Below are 24,110 nucleotides of genomic sequence, written 5' to 3' on the forward strand. Positions count from 1 at the left end.
ATAAAAAAAAGTAAAATAAAAAAAAATGAATATTAAAAAAAAAAAATTAAAGTTGGTGCTGCTGAACTACTAGGAGCAGCAGATTAGCACACCAGTCCCACTCCCCAACACTGCTAGACTAATAGCACTGGGCTCTTATAGTAGTAGTAGTAGTAGTAGTAGTAGTAAAACAACAAAAAAATAAATAAAAGCAGTCCTTACAAGGACTACTGTTATTGCAGCAGTCAGCAGATGAGATCAGAAGCAGGACAGCTGCCCACTGCAGCTACATACAGAGCACTGCAGTAGAAGGTAGATTACTAGCCAGCAAAGCTACCTAAGCTAAAATGTCCCTCAAACCCCTGCAGACTTCTGTCCCTCCAATAACAGAGCAGTATCAAAACGATTACTAGCCAGCAAACTTTCAACTGTCCCTGAAATCACTAACAGGCAGCAGCTCTCTCCCTACACTATCTCTTCAGCACACACAGGCAGAGTGAAAAAACGCTGCAGGGCTTCGGTTTTTATAGGGAAGGGGAGTGGTCCAGGGGAGAGCTTCCTGATTGGCTGCCATGTACCTGCTGGTCTGGGGTGAGAGGGCAAAAAAAAGCGCCAACAATGGCGAACCCAAAATGGCGTTTTGTTCGCCGGCGAACAGTTCGCGACATCTCTAATCCCTACATTAAATTCTCTTGGCACAATGGACTTAACCTCCATAGATGTTTGAATTGTTATTATTACATTTTAGGAAGAGTGATTAGACCTTACTAAGAACTTCATCCACATAGGGAAAAGCTGTCAATGGAACAAAAGCCTAAGGAGCCAATTTATTAAAAGTTGAATTTAAATTTTTTTATGATTTCATAAAAAATGCAGTGCCAAAAAGAGAATGCAGATATACATAAGAATATCCTTTGGAACCTTAAATAGTTGGAATCTATAAAAAAAATATTATAATTTAATTAATAAAACCACAAACAGTCATTGCAAAAAACTTGACAAGTAAAAGTTGCCAAGGTTCAATAGGAGTCAATTTTAATTCTCAATTCTAAATTTAATTACTGCATATATTTATTTTCTCAGTTCATTATAACAGTTGCATTTTTTAGCCTAATTGAAAATGAATAAAACTATTTAATCCCAGCTGGCGTACAATTTTGTTTTTGGAAAATAAACGCAAATTGGAATGGTACTTTTTACCTTTTTTCTTAAGCTAGTAATCAAGAAAAAAGGTAGCAATAGTTTTATCACAGATTTTTTTTTTTTTGGAGCTCACGTTTTAATCAACTTCAAAAACTAGTAAAAAGTTCTACACATATTTTTCATACTTTTTTATTTCAAAGTATTTTGTGAGACAACATTGGTCAAGCATTTATTTTATTACAAAAAGGGGTTATTCCACTTAGAAAAAAATATAAAGAAAATAAAAAATATGACTTTTGATAAATAAGACCTTAAAGGGCCAGTAACAGCAATTTAAAAAAAAAAAAAAAAATTTTGTTAGTATGCTACAAAAAAAGACACCTATTAAACTTTAAAGAGGCTAAGTCTATATTAAGAAATAACTTACCGAAACTACACTTGCGCTCCTCTTCAGAAAAGGCGATCGGCGATCCATCGTGCAGCGCTCTATTTCTCCTCTATTTCTCTTATAGGAGATAGTCAGGGAGGAGAAATTCAGTGCTGCACAATGGATCATTGCCCTGTCACTGTTTCTGAAGGGGAGCACAAGTGGAGTTTCAGTAAGTTATTCCTTAATAAAGACAGTGATTTTAAAGTTTAATATGTGTTGACGTCTTTTTTTCGTAGCATACTTAGAAATGTTTTTCTGTTACTGGTCCTTTAAGTATTAATCATAAGTCACACTATATAGTCTAACTAGTCTTTAAGCAGGGTAGAAATAGAACAAAGAGACATTTTCCCCAATACTTTCACAAACTGTGTTGGGGACCAGCCACACAGCTTGGGCAGCAGGGTTATTTTAATGATTAAATAACACAAAATATAAAAAAACTGTTTAAACATTTGCACTTCTATGTAGCTATTGATCCCAGGTAGAAGTTTTAATACAATGTAACAAGAAAATGATAATACAAAAATGGAGTTATTGAAATGTTTTCTGCATTGATTTTGTTTGATGATGAAATTGCTTAAGCTAGACAGAAGCTTATATCATACTAAAGTGCTAAAAATGCTTTTGGTTTAGTTGCAGTTGTTTTTTTTAAAGAACACAAGGGGACTGTCTGTATTTATTGTATATATTTGACATGTCTGTGTATATTCCATATATTTTATAATATTCACAATACTATTGTTTCCAGTGGTGTCATGTGTAGAAAGGGCAATTGTACAATTTTTGGTTAGCCTCTTTATGTTCATTGATATGGGAAAAAAGTGTATAAGAGAGTGTGGATCAAATAACCTCCTGTTAATGTTTTTAAATAGCTTACACGTGTAGCTAAGGTACAACTAATTATCAGTTGTCAGTCCAGTTATACTTATTTTTATTAAACATAGATCACATTGTGTGTTGCTTTATGATATCCTATTTATGTTATTCGGTTGTAGACATGTTCTTAACCTATGGGTCAAAACCACAGCTCCTCAGTTCATTCATGTGTAGTTTATTTGAGCACACATTAACACATGTAGGGATGCTTTCATCATGACAAAAAGTTTTATATGCTAAATGCTATTATCTTTCTGATAATAACAAAAAGTCTGCCTTTTTTATGGCCGGAGTGCTTTAGCTTGGGTAGATGCTGCTTAGAGTAACAAAGTTTTTAAACTGACATTTACTACATTGCTTGTATAACAATGTAAACAAAGAAAACATATTTATATGAATAAATATAGTATAATAAAAGAGATAATTATGTGTTAACAGAATCCTTGAAAGACAGAGTAAACCCATAAAAATATAATGTGTTTGACCAGTCATACTTCCTATTATATCACACTTTTTATTATTTCATTTAGAGTTCAGATGAGTAGTTATGGCTCCTTTATTCACTGATTGCATACGTTCAATATTATCCAACATACGTTTTAAATAAAGCACTTTGCCTTTGTATTTACTTAGCATTTACAGCATTTAGCCAATACAATACTGTCTATGAGGAATCTCAAATAAGCTAGATAAACTAAGGTCTACTCTATAAATATTGAGAAACTTATGAGAAGAACTGAAAGGTTCATGGGTGAAAATAAAGGCAAATGTTCCAACAGAGCAAGCACTCGCATTATCTATGTAACAAACTATCTGAAATAGAACTAGATCTTAATGGCAGCTGTATGTTTCCTGTTCATAAACCACCGAATGGGAAAAGAGGGAAGTGTAACTCTATTTGCTAAAAAATTAAATACAGGAAACCATAAATATAAAACTGACGACTTTTAGGCAAGGTTTAGAGAAGGTAAAATCTTCATATGTGCTAAATACGTCTTTATTTTTTCATTTATTTATTTGTTCATATTTTTCCATGTTCGATTAATAATTATTTTTATTTCATGCCAAAATGTATGTGTCATATTATTCTTCAGGTTATAATAAGACAGGTTCTTCAGTTATGCAATTTATGTCTAATGTGTTTTCTGACAGATAATTACAGTCATTACAGTCTAAATGGCTCCAATCTAAATGAATTGTTTAGTGCCCTAACATACATATTGATTCTTGCCATGTGTGCTTTTATAATTTTATTTCTGCATTTAGCATGTCTTTTATCTTATTCACATGCTCCATTACAATTTAAATTGTATATATATATATATATATATATATATATATATATACAGTATATATATAATATTTTTATTCCATCTTCAAATGGAGTGCAGTCAATAGTTTATCTTGTTTACTATTTAGTAATTATATATTATACAGCTTTAATACCACGGTTTATTGAATCCCTCTTAATATTTAGCAACATTTTGTACTTTGTTTTTTACCTATATTTGTGTACATGTGTTTACTTATATTTATAAAATACACACCTTAAGGTATTTGCAGCTTTTTGATCATAATTTGTCTGGCCAATATCGCAGACTTTCTGTTTACTTGGAAACTATTGCATGCCTTTTCTGGCTATAGTTGTTATGTTTCTCTACCAGGGATAAGCTGAGTTGTAAGATAGTCAGGGCACAGACGCTTATTTGTATTGATAATCTTTACTATTAATAGCCTCAAAGCTTACTTCTAAGTTTTCAGTTAGCTCTGAATTTGTGGTTTCTATAATCAACTTTTGTTACTTAGCATTAGTAGCTGCAATATGTACAGTTCAAACTTTCATGAATCTGAAATCACAGATAGTGATGGATGAATCTGAACCTCTTCACGAAAGATTTGAGAAACAGCAAAAAAATTGCCAAAGGCATTGAAGTCTATGGGCGATATTTTTTTTGACTTATTGGAGTCTATGGGTGACTTTTTTTGTGGTGAAACCTGATGAAAATGTTTTGCTAATCACAGGTTGTACTTGTATTCTCGCTAATTATCTACAGTGTAGACTCAACATTGAGACTAGAAAAAACAGCTGCTGCACTGCTCCAAATGCATTCTGCTGAACTGGATAGCTTACATAGTGCAAATTGCTTTTAACACCATAGGAGGTGTATAGGTTCGGTAACAAATTTTCGATCCATTTGGTCATTACTGCAGATACTTTGGTCCTATGGGGACAGGGTAAGCTTTCTATGGTTGTTACAGTTGCATTGAAATTTACAATACTCCCTCAATTGCTGTCACACAACATTTCTTTACTAAAAGAAGTTGAATTAAAATGTTACCATACCTTTTTAGATCATTAGAGCATTGCTATGTGTTATTTTCCACATTCGGGGTACAACCTTTTTTGTTAACTCTGCGTGTTGCCTTTTACCAAGTGACTTCTGCCAAAATAAAAAATGAACATATATTTTGTCAAACTGCAAAAGGAGGTAAAAACTGTGAAACAATTTTCATGATTAAATTATTTTTTAACTTATTGCAAATATTTATATGTTGTTTCCTTATTTTATGATTAAAATAACCCATACCACTTGTAGCAATGTGTTTTTTACATATATAATTTTATTGAAAGTGCCATGATATAAAAAAATTAAATCAGTAAAAAGATATGGGAATCTCTAATACAGAAACCAGTTATTTAAAAAAAAGTTTGGGGAAGGCCATCTCCCACAGTATCCATAAGCAAATACTGTAATTCTAATAGTTAAAATGATTTCCTGTAGTAAATTTATGAATAAATTACTAAATAAAATATACTGTAATGTTCTGGGTATTCAGTCTTGGGGAGACTTGCAGAGGAACATTGTGAGGTAAGATACAGGCAATGCACTTTTTGCTTAAACCAGATCTTAAGACTAAATAATATGTTCCCACTGATCCCCTGCACTGTTAGTTATCTTGCTTATATACTGTACATGGTTATAATGTAATTTTTGCTTTATGATATGAGTGTAACCAGACATCAGAAAGAATCTGACACCCAACATAATTTAACACTAAGGGGCCGATTCACTAACTTCGAGTGAAGGATTCGAAGTAAAAAAACTTCGAATTTCGAAGTGTTTTTTGGGCTATTTCGACCATCGAATGGGCTACTTCGACCTTCGACTACGACTTCGAATCGAAGGATTTGAACTAAAAATCGTTCGACCATTCGATAGTCGAAGTACTGTCTATTTAAGAAAAAACTTCGACCCCCCTAGTTCGCCATCTAAAAGCTACTGAAGTCAATGTTAGCCTATGGGGAAGGTCCCCATAGGCTTTCCTAAGTTTTTTTGGTCGAAGGATAATCCTTCGATCGTTGGATTAAAATCCTTCGAATCGTTCAATTCGAAGGATTTAATCGTTTGATCAAACGATTATTTCTTCGATCGTATGATCGCAGTATTTGCGCTAAAATCCCAGACGAATATCGAGAGTTAATTAACCCTCGATATTCGACCCTACATTGGCCCCTAAATAAAAGTGTGTTTGAATTTGTGGTCCAGCAACATCTGATTAAAGTTTACACAGTATTGGACACATAATCTAACTTGATGATCTAAAATGTTTAGATCCACTTTAGTTGTTGTTAGAATTTGTTTTCTTTTAGTGGGAACACAGCCTTTTATAAAAATATTACCACAAATATTACTGGGATAAAATTCTTTACATATGCTAACATATTTTCAAGGGTTAGTTTTTAGCAAACACTTTTCAGTGTAGCTATACCAGAGCCAGTGTAACACAGGAATGCAAGAGGAACCATGTCTCTTCCTATTCTTTCTGAAAATGCTAATCCATTAAAATGCATTTTCAAAATTGCTGACATATTCTTGCTTGATATTTCACACACTAACCATTTCAGAGCCAGTTAAGCAGCCTGTATGGCAAGGGACAGAATATAAACTCTGTGTAAATTGTGCCCTCTTTGTAACTGAGACCTTGGGGTATATTTATCAAAGAGTGAAGTAGGAGATCACTACAATCCACTAGTATGAAATTCCACCATTCATTTCTATGGCATTTTTAAAGGCATATTTATCAAAGGGTCAACTTTCCCTACTTCACTCTTTGATAAAATTGCCCTAATGTGAGATCCTTCAATAATAATCATATTATTATATTATATTAGCTGTCTCAACTGACATATTTAAGAAACTAAACACCATAACAAAAAAGTGTCTGTACTGGCTCACTGTAGTTACATTCTTTTTTATTCCTTATGGATTAGTCTGATGGTAATATTGAGAGTATTTAACACATATATTATGTTAGTTTGCATTCCTTTTGGTTTGTTGCCCCTATCTTTTAAGTCAACTTTAAATGAGACATTAGCTTTCCATACTAGTAGTTATAAATGAAAGGGTTTTGATAACATTAGTAGGATTATTCTTGCTGGGGGATCTTTCTCCATCAGTAATTAAGTTCAGGTGACTAATTTGGAGAACTAGGGGTCACAAAAATGTCAATTTTAGGAGAGGTTTAGTCCAGTGACCATAGACATGACATCAATGCACTATAACATTTGTTTTAGAGTTCTCCAGGGCCAGAGCCCCAATCTAATAAGAGCTCTGTTTCACTTAAATCTCAGTTCTTGCTCTCATACAGTTGTTGTAGAATGTTGTATATCCTTTTTCTTGCTCAGAATAACTGAAAAGCTATTTATCTCCCCTTTCAGTATTCATTAGATGTGTTTTTTGAGGTTTGTAAATATGCTTGGGCTGCCTATTTTGGAGAGTTAGTGGGAGTTTTAGGTAAGGTATAACTTTAACTAGAATGTGCTTTATTGCTTTCCCTCTGTTCTTTTACTTGTATAAAGTCCTTAAAAACAGAATGAGCACTTCAGCAGTTGGCACTTGTATTATGGAAAGTGGAAGAAAGGATGTAAATTATTTTCTGTCTCATCTACAACCAGTAATGTAAATTTTTAGTTGCATCATATTTCATTCCTGCAAAGAGGAGTATGATATGTTCACATTTGTAGCAAAGGAAATTATTGTAAAACATTTAATTTCTTTTGCTTTCTTGCAGGTTTGAAAAACACAGACATTGGTATCATAAGAACAAGATGGGCTTTGTATATGCCTAATTTTAATGTAGAACAAAAATCAAGTGATTAAAATGCAAACATAACATTATGCTCAATTTCCATATTTTATCAAGGCTTTCTTCCTAAAATGTCATTATATCTTAATGTTTGCCTGTTGACTTAAAATGTCATTATACAACTGTTTATTGTTTACTTTGGGATGTTGAAGGTAGTATGGAGTGATTTTACTTATTTCAATGCTGCCATTTCATAAACATCTATCTACAATAAAAGCATGGGAGAAAAGTACAGTATTTCACATTTCATGAAATATATAAATATGCTAATGAGTAAACACAAAATTTTTTAGGAGGGACCACAATCTAACAACATTTGCATAACTAATTTGGGTTGGAAATGTCAATTACTGTAAAGTACGGTTCTTTATTAGCTTTCTTTATTAGTATAATAAATGATTATGTGGTCGGCCCTACCTGTCAGTGCTGGACGTCTGGGTTAATGTTCTCCCCTCTGGAGGCAGGACAAACAGTAACTCTTTCTTTAGCTCCTCCTCTTCCCGTTCTCCACTTCCTCCCATCAGTTTTTTGTTTGTCCTGATCGGGGGCGGACATATCTTCCTCCTCTCCATACTAATTAAGAAGAAATCAACTCAAAGACAAGAAAAGGTTCTTATGTGCTTATTGTCAGTGAGCCCCCTGTGTGCTCCTCAATTTGAGCCCAGAACAAAGATCCATGGCGAGCTCCAGGGTTAAGCCTGTCCATTATGTGTGCTTCCCTAGTAAGTATGCATGTTAATTCTCATGCCTAGGCCCCCCCATACTGGCGCGCTCCCAGGGTTAACCTCTTATTTTATTTAGTGTGCTCCAGTTTCCACCTCACGTTGAGCCCATGCCTGCTGACCTGTTACCCTTGCGTGTGCTCCACAAGTGAGCTCCTTACCGATCTTCCGGTTGTGAACACTATGCGAGTCACGCTACTGTTCAGGTGCAATTCCGGACTACTAGTCCCATAATGCAACGGTCAGCTCGGCACGAAGGGGCGCATGATATCCCTTCCGCCGCCATCCATTCTAGTGCGCATCCATGCTATGGCTCCTGACAAACACTCTACGCGCAGTAAGAAAGCTTATAACTCTACAAGAAGGGTTAGGAAAAGGAAATGCTCCAAATCTCCTTCCCCTGATAATTTGCCCAAGCTGCACACTATAGACTCTGAGTCTGATTGTCAGCAATCTGACCCTGGCTCACATACTATGCCTAACATTGTTACCACCGCTGCCCAAGCTCACTCACTCCCTTCAGCCAGCACTCCTGCGCTTGGCAAGGAACAGAGTATACCAGTCACACAGTAGTCTATTAGCCCTGCACAAGACACCAATCAAATGGCTCATTTAATGGAATGGATCCAGGGTCAGGTTAAAGCTTCAGTGTCACAGGCCCTCAAAGGTCAGGGTAAACAGCTTAAAAGGCAAAAGCTAGAAGCTTCTTCTGCATCCAGTTCATCACTGCAGTCACACTCAGGCAGTGAATCTCATGGTTCTGATTCTGAAGCACCTTCATCTTCCTCAGATAACACACCTTCTGCAAACAAGCAACCAGAGAAAGTCAAAACACTCCTTAAACACATTTGTGACACCTTGGAAATAGCAGAAACTCAAACTCCTATTTCTAAAGCAGATAGAGTGCTGGGCAACAAATCCAAAAAGTCCAGATTTTTTCCCATAAGCAAGGGTATAACCAAAGCCATTGCAGATGAATGGGCAGAGCCAGACAAAAGGGCTACAATTTCTCAAAAGTTTTTTAACAAGTTTCCAGTGGCAGACAAATTCAAGTCTGTATGGGACAAATCTCCCAAGGTGGATTCAGCTATTGTCAGACTGTCAAAAAATACCACCCTACCTACTGAAGACACGGGTTCTTTCAAAGATCCCATAAATAATAAAATGGACTCTGCGCTTAAGAAAGGTTTCCTCAGTACAACTGCCATATTTTGCCCAGCATCTGCGGCACTGTCAGTAGCCAGAACTGCACATTACTGGTGTCAAGATTTAAAAAAGAAGGATCCTTCTACACTAGATTTAGATAAGATATCGGCTGCCTTCTCCTTCCTCAGTGATGCCTCACTGGAAATTGCTAAACTCGCAGCCAAAGCTTTGTCTTCCTCCATAACTGCTAGGAGAGCCTTGTGGTTGAGGCAGTGAGCTGGGGATTCCGCTTCCAAGCACAAGCTGACATCCCTAAAATTTGAAGGTTCTTACCTTTTCTGTTCTGAACTCAAGAACATCATTGCTGATGTGACAGGTGGTAAAGGAGTTTTTCTCCCTCAAGGCAATCGAAACAAAAGAGAATTTCATTAGAGAAATTATCATCATAGGTCTTGGAATTCTTCATAAATCTTCCTACAGACAGAGGCCAACTACCTCTCAATCAGCAAACAAGAAGTTTAAATCTTGGCAGTCTCAGCCCAGAAACAACAACAGAACAGGCCCTGCCAAGACACAGGATTCCTGACTCCAATTCAAAACACCTTTTTTCTATACCAGTCAGAGGTCACCTTCACAAATTTCACTCCGTATGGGAACTCACAATCCAAGAACAGTGGGTGCTTCAAATCCTTTCATCAGGTTACAAAATTCCTTTTCAAACAATGCCACGGAATCAATTTGTTCCTTCTTCAACCTCTATGGATGCAAAAAAAGCAGCAGACATTCACGACATTATACAAGAAATACTCCACAAAGAAGTGATAGTTCTGGTTCCAGCACTACAACAATTCCACGGTGATTACTCCAATCTTTTCTTAGTGCCAAAAAAAGATGGGGGTTTCCATACAGTGCTCAACCTCCATCCACTCAACAAGCACATTCGTTATCAGAGGTTCAAGATGGAATCAATCCGGTCCATCACGGCATCTATTCCTGCAGGAGCGTTCCTGTCCAAAGTAGACCTTCGGGACGCATACCTGCATATTCCCATTCACGAAGATCACCAAAAATATCTGAGATTCATGATTCAAGGGCAACATTTCCAATTTCGATCAATGCCCTTTGGGCTCATCTCAGCCCCTCGAGTCTTCTCAAAAGTCTTGGGGGCATTGATAGCCAACATCAGGGCAACCAGTTGTTATATCTTTCCCTATCTCAACAACATTTTAATTTATGCGATCATGACACAGAACTGCATTCTCACAGATGGATAATCAACTACAACAAGAGTATCATTCATCCCACTTCTCGTCTAACATTCTTGGGCATGGGGATCAAATCCATTTCTCAGAGGATAACCTTACCTCAAGACAAATATATGAAGCTGTCAGCCTCAATTATTCAACTTCTGTCCAAACCATGTCCTACAGAAGACGACATCCTGAGATCACTGGGTCTCATGGCATCTTCCATCAATGCGGTTCCATTTGCTCATTTCCACAATCGACCATTGCCGAACAAGAACCATCAAGATCTGTCCCAGATCATTTTGTTGTCCCCACAAGTCAAAAGCAATCTTTGGTGGCTCCAACCAGACAATGTCTTAACTGGGAAACTCTGGCAGACACCAGAACCAGTAGTCATCGCAAAGGATGCCAGTCTTTCCGGTTGGGGAGCACAATGGAAACTCCAATATTGCCAAGGGACATGGTCACTGCAAGAGGGGAATCTCCATATCAATGTTCTGGAGATTAGGGCAATTTTCAATGCACTCACTTTTTGGCAACATCTCTTCCAAAACTCCCATGTCCGGGTCCAGTCAGACAACGGGAGAGCAGTAGCCCACCTCAATAGGCAAGGGGGTACCAAGAGCAAGAGAGCCATGTCAGAGATCTCCAGGATTTTTTCCTGGGCAGAAGCCCACAAAGTGCACATTTCGGCGGTCTATATTCCAGGAATACAGAACTGGCAGGTTTCCTCAGCCGGAACACATTGGATCCGGGGGAATGGATGCTTCACAGACATGTTTTTCAGCAAATCGTCAACCGATGGGGCCACCCATGTGTGGACATCATGGCATCCAGATACAACACACAATGCCAACGATTTTTCTCCAGGGTCCAGGATCCTCTGGAGGAGGATGTAGATGCCTTAACTACTCCCTGGTCATTTCACCTAGGTTATGCCTTTCCACTGATTCAGATGATTCCCAGGCTTCTAGCAAAGATACGCAGAGAGATGGTTTCCACAATATTAGTGGCGCTGGCATGGCCACGAAGGACTTGGTTCGCAGACATTGTTAGTATGACAGTGGGCACACCGTTCACTCTACCTCTCAGGCCAGACCTTCTATGTCAAGGTCCCATCTGGTTTCCAGACATTCACAAACTGCATCTCACTGCATGGCTGTTGAATTCCACACATGGATGTTGAAAGGTTTTTCACAGTCAGTTAAAGAGACTTTAATGGCAGCACGTAAGTCTTCTACAGTGAAGGCCTATTACAGATATTGGTCCATTTTCTTTAGATGGTGCACAGACAAGAGGCTAGAATGGAAATCTTGTTCCTCACCTCAAATTCTGCAGTTTCTCCAAGATGGTGCTGACAAAGGCCTCAGTGTGTCTTCTCTTAAAGTTCAACTTTCAGCATTGGCCGCTCTATTCCATCAACAGTGGGCCATCTTACCTGAGTTCAAATTGTTTTTTCAAGCAATGTTGAGGATCCGTCCTCCTTTACAAGATCCTACACCTCCTTGGGACCTCAATTTAGTTCTGAAATATCTTCAGCATCATCCTTTTGAACCAATTGAATATTTGGACATTAAGTTGCTAACTTTAAAGAATGTTTTTCTTTTGCTATTTGTTCTGCTAAAAGAGTTTCTGACATAGCAGTACTTTCCTGTAACTCTCCGTGGTTAGTTTTTCATGCTGACAGAGCGTTACTGAGGACAGTACCATCCTTTTTACCAAAAGTGGTTTCTCCTTTCCACATCAATCAAGAGATTGTTATTCCAGCTTTTTCTCAAGATTCTGCACATAAGGAAGATTCCAATCTCCTGACACTTGATCCAGTCAGAGCTTTACAGAAGTACGTCAATAAGACTAAAGCACTTCAGAAGTCTGAGTCTCTCTTTGTTCTGCATGGTGGGCATAATGCAGGTCAGGGAGCATCAAAATGCACTATAGCTAGATGAATCGTGTCCACTATACACACAGCTTATTCACTGGCAAAACAAAAATCTCCAGTCCATACCACAGCTCATTCTACAAGAAAGATTGGTACTTCCTGGGCATTATTCAACAATGTATCTCCAGAGAAGATTTGCAGAGCAGCAACTTGGACTTTGCTGCATACTTTTTCCAGGTTTTACAGACTGATTTTGCAACACAAGGCTGACTCACAATTCGGCAGAGTGGTTCTACAAGCAGCAACTACAGTTTGAACAGTTTTTTCATGTATATACTGTAGTTCCTTCCCTATTTTAGGACGGCTTTGGGACATCCCCAGACGTCCTGCACTGACAGGTAGGGCCGACCACATAAAGGAGATTTTCTTACCGATAAATTCCTTTTGCGTAGGCCCGTACTGTCAGTGCAGCATCCCACCCTTCTTTGCGGATGCCACGGTTTTTTGTAACATAGTAAGATATCAGTTCTCCACTTGCAGACTTTATAACAAACTGATGGGAGGAGAATGGGAAGAGGAGAATGGGAAGAGGAGAATGGGAAGAGGAGGAGCTCAAGAAAGAGTTACTGTTTGGTTTGTCCTGCCTCCAGAGGGGAGAACATTAACCCCAGACGTCCTGCACTGACAGTACGGGCCTACACAAAAGGAATTTATCGGTAAGAAAATCTCCTATACAATGAGCCCTGTGCCAACTGTCTACCTCACCGTGGACCTGGAGGCAAAAAAAATATTTTCCCTTATTCTATATGGGTGGCCTTGTATCTTTAAAGGGATGCTATCATGTGAATTCTGCACTGAATACCATTTCTTAAAAGAGCAAACAGATATGTTTTATATTTTATTTTGAAATATGACATGGGGCTAGACATATTGTCAGTTTCCCAGCTGCCTCCAGTCATGTGACTTGTGCTCTGATAAACTTCAGTCACTCTTTACTGCTATACTGCAAGTTGGAATGATATCACTTCCCCCTCCCCTGTAGTCTAACAACAGAATAAAGGGAAGGTAACCAGATAGCAGCTTCCTAACACAAGCTAACAGCTGCCTGGTAGATCTAAGAACATAACTCAAAAGTAAAATCCAGGTCCCACTGAGAAACATTCAGTTTCATTGAATAGGAGAAACAACAGCCTGCCAGAAAGCAGTCCCATCTTAAAATGTTGGCTCTTTCTGAAAGCACATGAATTACCATATATACTCGAGTATAAGCCGACCCGAGTATAAGCCGAGGTACCTAATTTTACCTACGAAAACTGGGAAAACTTATTGACTCGAGTATAAGCCTAGCCACAACTAAAGCCCTGTCTCCCAGCAGCGCACATTCCACCAAAGCAACCCCCCAGCCATCAACCGGACTTCTTTGCAAAGTTGATGTTGACAGAGAATTGCCCAACGGATTACTGTGTGCATTGTACCACTGTCCCACTACCATGTGCAGAGGGTGCTGTGTGATATTGCCATCACTGTTAATCTTTCGTATAACCAACAGAGGTCGCTGGGTGATATTGCCATCACTGTTAATCCTTCATATAACCAACAGAGGGCGCTGTGTGATATTGCAGTCTCTCCCCAAGCGAACTGTTGGTATAGGAATGATTAAAAGTGACTGCAATCTCAGCTACTGCCCACTGACTCGAGTATAAGCCGAGGCAGACTTTTTCAGCACATTTTGGATGCTGAAAAACTCAGCTTATACTTAAGTATATACAGTATTTGCAGAATACCTTTAAAAAATCCTTCAATGTGTTTGTAATACTCTAACATATTTGTAAAAAAGTTATCATGACTCTAGACAGTGCCTCTACTTTGAAACCCAGCTTATTTTCACCATTTTGTTGCATATCTCTACACCCAATCCACCTTATTTAAGTAATACTGACATATTCTTAAATGTGTAATGGCATCAGCATCACTAGTAAATATATATATACAGAAACTACAGCATGGTGTACAGTACATGGACTGCACAGGAAAGAGACAATTCCATCAGTCATGCTGGGAGAAGGGGTGGCTGCCAATAGTTATAGGCTGAAGTACAAATAAACTATACAAGAACTGTACAACACTCCATAAAAATCACTAAAGTAAACAACTTTATTAAACAATAAAATGGACCATAATTGCAACATTTTAGGCCCACTGGGATTGTTTATCAAGCAATATTCTTAGGGTGTAATCAAGATTTAAGACATAATATGGAACAGAATGTACACTTGTTAACTCTAAAAAGAAAAAAAATCATATAGAAATTTGTGATTTTGAGGATCAAAAGCGATGTCACTAGAGTTCACATCATCATTTATCTCACCATCGTTGTTATTTATGGGTGGAAAAATTGACACATTTCTTCGTAACAATCATTTTTTTTTTCCACAAAAATATAGGTCTAAGCTAAATTATATAGTTGGGTTAATGCCAATCAATCAAACTCACAAGCTTTCAAGTCACAGAAATTAACTGCAGTAGAAAAGTTGCAAACTTCAGTTAAAGTTTAATCTTAACCCATTACATCATTTTGGATTGTGATTTTATTTGAGGCATATTTATGAAAGGGAAATTTTCACTGAAATAAAGTTGCACCTGAACTGTAGACGATGTTAATAATAATTTTTCATTGTAATATTTTTAGTTTTCTTTTTTTTTTTAATATAAATCATTTTATTAGGGTGCATCCCCAAACTAACAAACCTAACATTTTCACTACTGCAAACAGCAGTTGTTTGTCAACTGCATAGCAAATTCTGGAATCTTGACTTCTAGCATGCAAGTGTTTACAGAGAGAAAAGGCGAGGTTACAGAACTCGAAAATGGATTAATAAATATAAACAATCACAACAAAATATAGCCAGTAATACATTTATTGTGCATTTAAAACCTCCGAAATGGATTTTTTTTAAATACCTACAGTTCACCCAAAGAACAAAGGTGTAAAAGCAATTCTCCATTCTTAGCAGATATACTGTCTATTATTCATGGTGGCCTTTCCCTGATTCCACATTTTTTTAACTCAAGTTATTCCCTTATTTCCCTCCCCCTTTTTAGAAGACAAGTCTTTAGCTCTTGGCTAAACACTACCCGAGACCTGTGATCTCAAATATGTATGAAATTTATACCGCAAAAATGATCCAACCAAATGTGCTAACTAGTGATGGGCAAATCTGTGGCATTTAGCTTTGCTGAGAAATTTGTGGAACACATTGAAGTTAATGGGCCTCAAAATAATTATGACGTGCGAAAATTTTGATTTTTTTTTATAGATGCGATTTTGTCCAAATGCATTAAAGTCAATGGGTGTCTGAATAATTTTGCTGCGCAACAATTTTTATGCACACAGCTATTCTGACGCACAACAATTGTTTTTTGTCTTGGTGGATTTATTCACTAGTGGTGAAACAGGGAAATTAGCTGTGAATCCATGCCTGTGTTGAATTTATTTATATTTTGCTCATCACTAATTCTAACTTATAAACAATTCAACAGCCAGATTTCTTACTGATCTTATTCTTTAGATTAGTGGAAACTAGACTACAATATCTAGATTTCCAGTTGATAGATTTTCATCCTTCAGACAATACTAGGGTCATTTCAATGGAATACAAGCAGTCATGTGTGCTGAATAAATTAACATGAACTATTCCATTTGTAACTTTACCCTTTTGTACAGAAACTGACTCTTGTTTTATACTTGATTTGGTACCCATATTACTGTATACATTGAACATAAAATGCATAAGAGGAACTCAGAACCATTCATTCTCCTTCACTTAGTTTCATTACAGGCCTAATTGCTTGTTATGCTCGCAGACATGGCTTATATTTTGCTCTCGGATGTTTTTCATTGCAATCTATCTCTAGACAAGTCACATGAAAACCTTTTCTGTTTGTTTCTGTAAGTGTTTTCATCTGTAAATTTCATTTCCAAAAAAGAGGAGAACTGACTACAGATGCTACAGTATGTTTCAGTATTGTGAGTAGTCAGGGAAAACTTTCAGACATTAAAATCATTGAAAATTAGTGTATTTTTAAAAGTTGCTTACATTTAAAGAATATACCCTATAGACGTTTCTAAAAGGCACATGCCCAGAAGCTACTTTCCATTTTATTGATGCATGTTATACATTCAGTTTAACAATAATGTCTTTTTGCCAAGCATTTTATCATTATTTTTGCTTGCAGAAATCAAGAGAAATGAAGGAAGGCCCCTTAAATATATTATGACAAAGCAACACAGAACACCCTAACTATATCAAACTATAATATTTTATTAATTCATACATTCAAAAAAACATCAAACAGAAACATAAAGAAGTACAAAGGTATGTAATGCAACTTGAGACCTAAAAGCATCAGCCACTTTAATTCCCCTTCATACTTATGTATTTATACTTCAGTGAATATTTACTAAAAATACAGTGAAAATATTCTCATTTTCAAAACAGTTTTCCTTGCTGTGCTGCTGTATTCACAGCAAAAAGACCTTTTTTGGAAATGCACTACATTGCAGACAGGCTAATGCCTTCTTTCTCTTGTCCGTCAGAAACAAGACAATCAATCTCCACTGAGTAGTCTGACTTTTATTCATCTATATTGCTTTCTATTCCAGATACTGCAACGGTAATGTTTCCAGACAGTGCTTTCCCATCAGTAGTGTATGGTACAGACATCCACAGTACAGAAAACTGAAAAATTTACAACTTTATGTTAATTATGAGTAATAATTATACATCCGCTATAGGCCGTTGTACTTTACTTTGCAAGTAAACATGTACTTATGTGTTTTCATACAGCAGGCTGTTAAAATATTTTTTGAAACATGAAATATAAAATGTGCCTCTGTCTCTTATGAAAGGCAGATTAATCATAACTTTGGTTTTGCGCTCTTTACAAAAATATGTAATACAGCATGCACCATCCTTTTTTAAGTTCACACTATGATGCAAGTTTGCACATTCTTTATGAATGATGGCTTTTCTATTTTGGAGGTGCTGTCTTGTACAAAGCATTTATGAAATTAAGGCACAACATGAATTATGTCTTTCATTTCATCTTTTGTCTTTTATTTCATCTATGGACCACACTCTGCACCCAACAATTAGGGGGTTATTTATCAAAGTCCGAATTTATCTGCTGCAAACTCCAATCAAATCCGCTTGGGTTTTTTACACTTATTTATTATTGTATTCAATCTGATTTTCATGATTTTTCTGGATTTTTTCATCTGATTTTCATGAATTTCACTATTTTTTCTGAATTTTCACCCAAAAACCACGAAAACTTAGCGGTATTGCACAAAAACCCAGCGCACATCAAAAAATCATTGGGACTTCTCCCATTGACTTATATGCATCCCCGACAGGTCTGAGATTCCGGATTTTCAGAATCTGACTTTTCCATCCTCAGGGTTTAATAAATTCAGAAAAATGCGTGATTTTTTAAAAGTTCGATTTTATAAAAAAAAGAATCATGAATTATACATGATTTTTGCATTCATAATTTAGTAAATAATCCCCTTAACCTTTTGATGAAGGGTACAAACTGTACTTAGTACTAGTTAATTACACATGCTCTATATAACATGTTACAACTTTTTATGCAGTACCTGGTATTCTTTTAAGAATAAAACATCACTGATTAATAGGGATAGTAACTCTTGGAATACATATTAATATTCAGATCAAAGAAAGCACTCAAGGCAACTGAATAGTGATGGGTAATATGTCCCATTTGACTTTGCCACAAATTTCGTGAATTTCCCGCAAAATTCATGAAACTGGTGAAAAATTTGCGAAACAGCGATTTTGAACACTACAGCTGAATACAATTGTCCTTTAGTGAATCTTTATTGTTGAATATTGTATCAACGCATTTCAATCCTCATGGGAATCGTCGTCAGGATAGTGAAAAGAAGTGAACAATTCAAGTGAAACATTCAAATACCCCTAACATACAATCAATGTGTCAGTCAATTAATGCATCACACACATAAGAGAAACCCATGTTAACATATCCCTATCCCTATCATTAAAATATTGAAAATAACACCAGTGTAAATTAAAAAATCACAACTGTTAACATACACATACTAGTGTGTCAAACTTAATCCTCGTTTGTTCAATCACAATCTTTTTTGTAAATTATTTATTTTTTTCATTTTCAGCATTATGGCAAAATTGAAATTCAAACTGAGTTCATTCGTTCATTGTAAGAACACCAGATATTTTGTGATCAGTGCTTAAATTACTGAAAAACTTCTAAAACAATACATATAATAGCATAATTCACCAGGGGATCCATATTATATAATTAATCAAAAGAGGCAAATATATGTAGATACACTCATGAGGCGCACTGCACAGATAAAGTGCCCGGGTGGCCCGAAACGTTGCCCTGTTTGAAATACAATAAATTTCACGTTTGTGCAAATCTACGGTGTGTTGCTGATAACTGCTTTGACTGTAACAAAACAATGTGATTCTTTAGGCAAACTGCATCTGTTGCTACAAGTAAGTACCTTCAATGAATGGTGCTGGTTTCTGAAATTGTGCTTACTATGAATTTGAACTAAGCTTCATAAGTTATATACTGGCAAAATGACAAATTTTTGGGAGAGGCAACATTGGATAGTAATGAAAGTGTGAAGGTGCATTTACAACACACTAGCTACCCCTGAGTAGTGATGGGCGAATTCGCGAAACGGCAAAAAATTCGCGAAACGCCACCAGCGTCCGTTTTTTCCGGAATTTTATTGACGTCGGCGAATTTTCTACAGCGAATTTTTGCGGGTATATTGCAAATTTATACTCCGGCAGCGAATCACGGAAATTCGCTGCAAATTTGTGCGTGGCGAATAAATTCGCCCATCACTACCCCTGAGCATGCAAATATTTTACATAAGGCTACTCACAGGTAAGCATTAGGTACACAGAACCCTTCCACCTTTGAATTTCCTGTTTTAAACTAATATGGTGTATACAAAACAGATGGACATGCTTATGCACAGTTGATCTACTGGCAGGGATTTTCACTTAATCACGGTCATAAAAATGTGTTTTCACACTGCCACTAAACTGCTCAAATCAAATAAGAATTTCCCTAATCCCTTTTATTTCTTAACACACATTATGTGAAAACTATTTAATAAATTCATTATAATATAATTGCAACATCATTATATAATACATTTCTGTTTTACATGATATATATTATATATGTAGATACACTCATGAAGCAGTAGGAGATTTCAGTAGCCTACAATGATGCAGTCTTAAAGCAGTTTATTTCTAACAATGTACAGTACACGAAGGGCTTAAAATAGTCCCAGTACACAAAGGGCCTAAGGGGCTGTTATAAAATTAAAAAAAATAAAAAGGAAATGATATTTGGATGCAGCAAGCATACACTTATTCAGAACAACAGTTCAAAAGCAGACATTGCACAGACAAACCAGTCAAAGGATAAAAAAGAGAAACTATTATTCTTACTTGTTACTGTACAGGGTAATATGTATACTCATATCAATATCTGTACCCAACAGCATTCTTATATGCATCATTTTACCACCAGTCAATCAAGTCACATTATCATAAATTGTTCAGTCAGCCTTTAGAGACATGCACCAACTACCAGGTAGCCTGGAGTTATCTGCTTGATACAAGGAAATAATATATGCCAGGTATTCCCTAGTGGTTCTCATACATTTTTATACAAAGAGGTAATGGAACGGTGAAACTAACAGGCATATAATTCATCAAGATATAAGAAAATGCACTGCTGTTTAAATACTCTTTTACCACTAAGAGAGATGGCCCTTTTTAACACATTTAATATGGGCTGGAAGCATCGTTCAGAAACAATATTAGTTAACATAATTCAGCTATTTCACAGTTCATTAAAATTCCTATTTTATATACTTTATTTTAAAATGCAACCAATATATTAAATCAGGCTGCCTACTAAATAGGTCAGTAGCACACATAGAAGGGGAATATATTATCCTTTTGCTTTCATAACAGGGTCAAAATCCACTGATAAGGAAAGCAAAATTGACAAAGATGATGAAATTGAAAATGTATTGTCCATTTCCAATTGGAACTATATATTCCTACGTAATGTTTTTTCCTTTAGGGTGACCAGACCAATTGTTATAGATTAATTCTTCAGTAAGAATTCTGCCTGCTCTGTTTACACTGCTCTCATTGGATTTGTGAAATTGACACCAAAGACTTTTAAAAACTCCGGAAACCTGTCCTACTGTGGCCACTAGTTATTTTAATCTCTTGCATACAGAGATTATTGGGCAAATTTGCCTTCATGATATTATATTGCAATCAAACATTAAAAAGGGTAGACACACAAATAAGATGGGACTCTCATTGGAAAATACTTTTGTATTCTAATAAGGCAACTGGCACATGAAAGCTGGAGAATTAAACTATTGCTTGATGTTGCTAAATCTGTTCATCATTTATTTTTTTGAAATGTCAGAATTTGATTTCTACAAAACCTACTGTGGACTCATCTGTTTGAGGAAACAATACCAGGATAACACAAGTCTTTTATCATAACTGAATACATTATCTTAATAAAAAACTCCAGTGTTACCCTATTCATAACTGGCTTATCATGAGCTTAAAATTTGAACTTCTGAATTTCAGCCGACTGTTAATAGCATGACATTTATAAATGCCAAAGTATCAATCTTATAAAATAATAACATTTGTAATATTTTTATATTGTCGTTAGGTGATTACTTTAATTAGGTTCTGGTTTCAGTTAAATAGAATGGCCCATTTTAAAAACAATGAACTAATCTAATGAAGAAAAAATTGCTTTATTTCTACACAACTTGAATATACTTAATTTTTTTCAATATCATCTATTAACCCTTTAAGTGCCACAGAACGTAGAATCTACGTTCTGTGGCAAAGTAACTTGAAATGCCACAGAACGTAGATTCTACGTTCTGCAGCATTTGCAGGTTTGGGAACGGAGAAGCGGCTTCTAAAGCCGCTCTCTCCATTCCGACTTGTTCCCCAGCCCCTAGGCAACGAGCCTAGGCGGGGAACAAGTGGCCCCTGGGTCGCGATCGCCCAGGGGCCCCAAGGCAGCAGCAGGCACATGCAGCATATGTGCCCTGCTGCTGCCTGCACTTTCAGAACGGAGGAGTGGCTTTACAAGCCACTCGCTCCGTTCTTAGTGGCCCTGGCAGCTTCCCCGTCCCCTAGGCAATGAGCCTAGGTGGGGAAAGATGGGCCCCTGGGTCGCGATCGCCCAGGGGCCCCAAAGCAGCAGCAGACACGCGAAATGTGCGTGCTCTGCTGCTGCCTGCATTTACTGAACGGAGGAGCGGCTTGTAAAGCCGCTCTCTCCGTTTCCGACTTGTTCCCCAGCCCCTAGGCAACGAGCCTAGGTGGGGAACAAGTGGCCCCTGGGTCGCGATCGCCCAGGGGCCCCAAGGCAGCAGCAGGCACGTGCAGCATATGTGCCCTGCTGCTGCCTGCACTTTCAGAACGGAGGAGTGGCTTTACAAGCTGCTCGCTCCGTTCTTAGTGGCCTTGGTAGCTTCCCCGTCCCCTAGGCAACGAGCCTAGGTGGGGAAAGATGGGCCCCTGGGTCGCGATCGCCCAGGGGCCCCAAAGCAGCAGCAGACATGCGAAATGTGCGTGCTCTGCTGCTGCCTGCATTTACTGAACGGAGGAGCGGCTTGTAAAGCCGCTCGCTCCATTCCAACTCGTCCCCCAGCCCCTAGGCAACGAGCGGAAGTGGGGAACGAGTGGCCCCTGGGGCGAGATCGCCCAGGGGCCCCAAGGCAGCAGCAGGCAAGGAAAATCGAGGTGCCCTGCTGCTGCCTGCGCTTCCTGAGCATCAAGCCCCGCCTACTCACCAGGGCCAAAAAAGAAGACGGTCTCCAAATGTTCCAAGTCAGCCTCCTGGACTACCTACAGCCTGCCACCCCAGGTAAGTGCCCCCCCCACACACAAACACACACTTATTGCACTAATACACTTACATTCACACTTACACACACATACATTCAATTTTGGGGGATCAGGGGGGTCACACATATTCGCAGCACTTACACACGCTTGCATACGCATACAACATGAATACAACACGCATACAACACGCATACAACACGCATACAACACACATACAACACACAATTTGCATATTGTACGCACACATACATTATTTTGTGTTTTTTTTTCTTTTATTGCATTGCCTGTTTTTTTGGCTGTAAAAACTGTTTTATTGCCATTGCGAATAGCGTATTTGCTAATTGCACTGCGCAATACCTTTTGTATGTTATTTCGATGACTATATTGCAATTTCAGTGATATTGGTGATTTTTTAGACATTTTATTGCATGTTTAGCCATTTTATTTCATTTTCAGTTTTGTGTAGGTGTTGTTCGCTTATTTCTATCCGTAAAACCTATTTAGCCATGCTAAAATAATCAAACTTTGATTCTGACTGCTAATTACATTAGGCTAAAAAAAAAAAATCCATAGATTTTTGTGTTTTTGTTGGATTTTACTGATTTTATACCATTTGGCTCTGTTCTTTGTTACTTTGTTTTGCCCATGGAAATTTTGTCTGCTATATATTCATTTGGGGGTCTCTGTGCGCAACATAGTTTGGTTTATCTATGCATACCAGGCATCAACCTGTTCAGTAGACCCCTGGCGTTCATACTTAGGGTGCCTTTTGCTGGTACGTTACAAAATGTGGGGGATATAATGGGGTAAAATGCAAGCTTTGTGACTATTTTTAGAAATTTTATAAAAACTGTTATGTTTAGCATAGCTTTGCAGGTTGGAAGTTTGCAGTAGAAAGATGTAATTACCTGCTTTAGATTCGTCAGAATGTGTACTTTTGGAAAATGTATAGTTTTATAGGGTCTCCATACTGTTAGGGGGTCTTATGGTGCATAATACAAATACCGGGTGCTTGTATTGTAGAAGTCAGAGTGTCATACGTGAAAATTCATATGTACTATTTTCATTTGGGGGTCTCTGTGCGCAACATAGTTTGGTTTATCTATGCATACCAGGCATCAACCTGTTCAGTAGACCCCTGGCGTTCATACTTAGGGTGCCTTTTGCTGGTACGTTACAAAATGTGGGGTATATAATGGGGTAAAATGCAAGCTTTGTGACTATTTTTAGAAATTTCAAAAAAAGCGTTATGTTTAGCATAGCTTTGCGGTTTGGTAGTTTGCAGTAGAAAGATGTAATTACCTGCTTTAGATTCGTCAGAATGTGTACTTTTGGAAAATGTATAGTTTTATAGGGTCTCCATACTGTTAGGGGGTCTTATGGTGCATAATACAAATACCGGGTGCTTGTATTGTAGAAGTCAGAGTGTCATACGTGAAAATTCATATGTACTATTTTCATTTGGGGGTCTCTGTATGCCACCTAGTTTGGTAAATCTTTTCATATCAGGCATCAAACTGTTCAGTACACTCCTGGCGTTCA

At 37.3% G+C, this 24,110-nt stretch overlaps 1 protein-coding gene across 3 annotated transcripts in view; it reads right to left on the reverse strand.

Moving 5' to 3' along the window:
- cdh12.S (cadherin 12, type 2 (N-cadherin 2) S homeolog) overlaps nt 1-24,110 on the reverse strand; it is a 435,062-nt gene that overhangs the window by 297,875 nt on the left and 113,077 nt on the right. For 2 of the 3 annotated variants that reach the window (XM_018241720.2, XM_041567646.1), the window contains exon 2: nt 4,773-4,869. The exons of the other annotated variant lie outside the window; for it this stretch is intronic. The gene's annotated coding sequence lies outside the window, so the exon portion shown is untranslated. The remainder of the gene's footprint in view (nt 1-4,772; nt 4,870-24,110) is intronic. 3 annotated transcript variants of the gene reach the window in all.

This window comes from Xenopus laevis, chromosome 6S, assembly GCF_017654675.1.
Source record: "Xenopus laevis strain J_2021 chromosome 6S, Xenopus_laevis_v10.1, whole genome shotgun sequence".
Taxonomy (NCBI): domain Eukaryota; kingdom Metazoa; phylum Chordata; class Amphibia; order Anura; family Pipidae; genus Xenopus; species Xenopus laevis.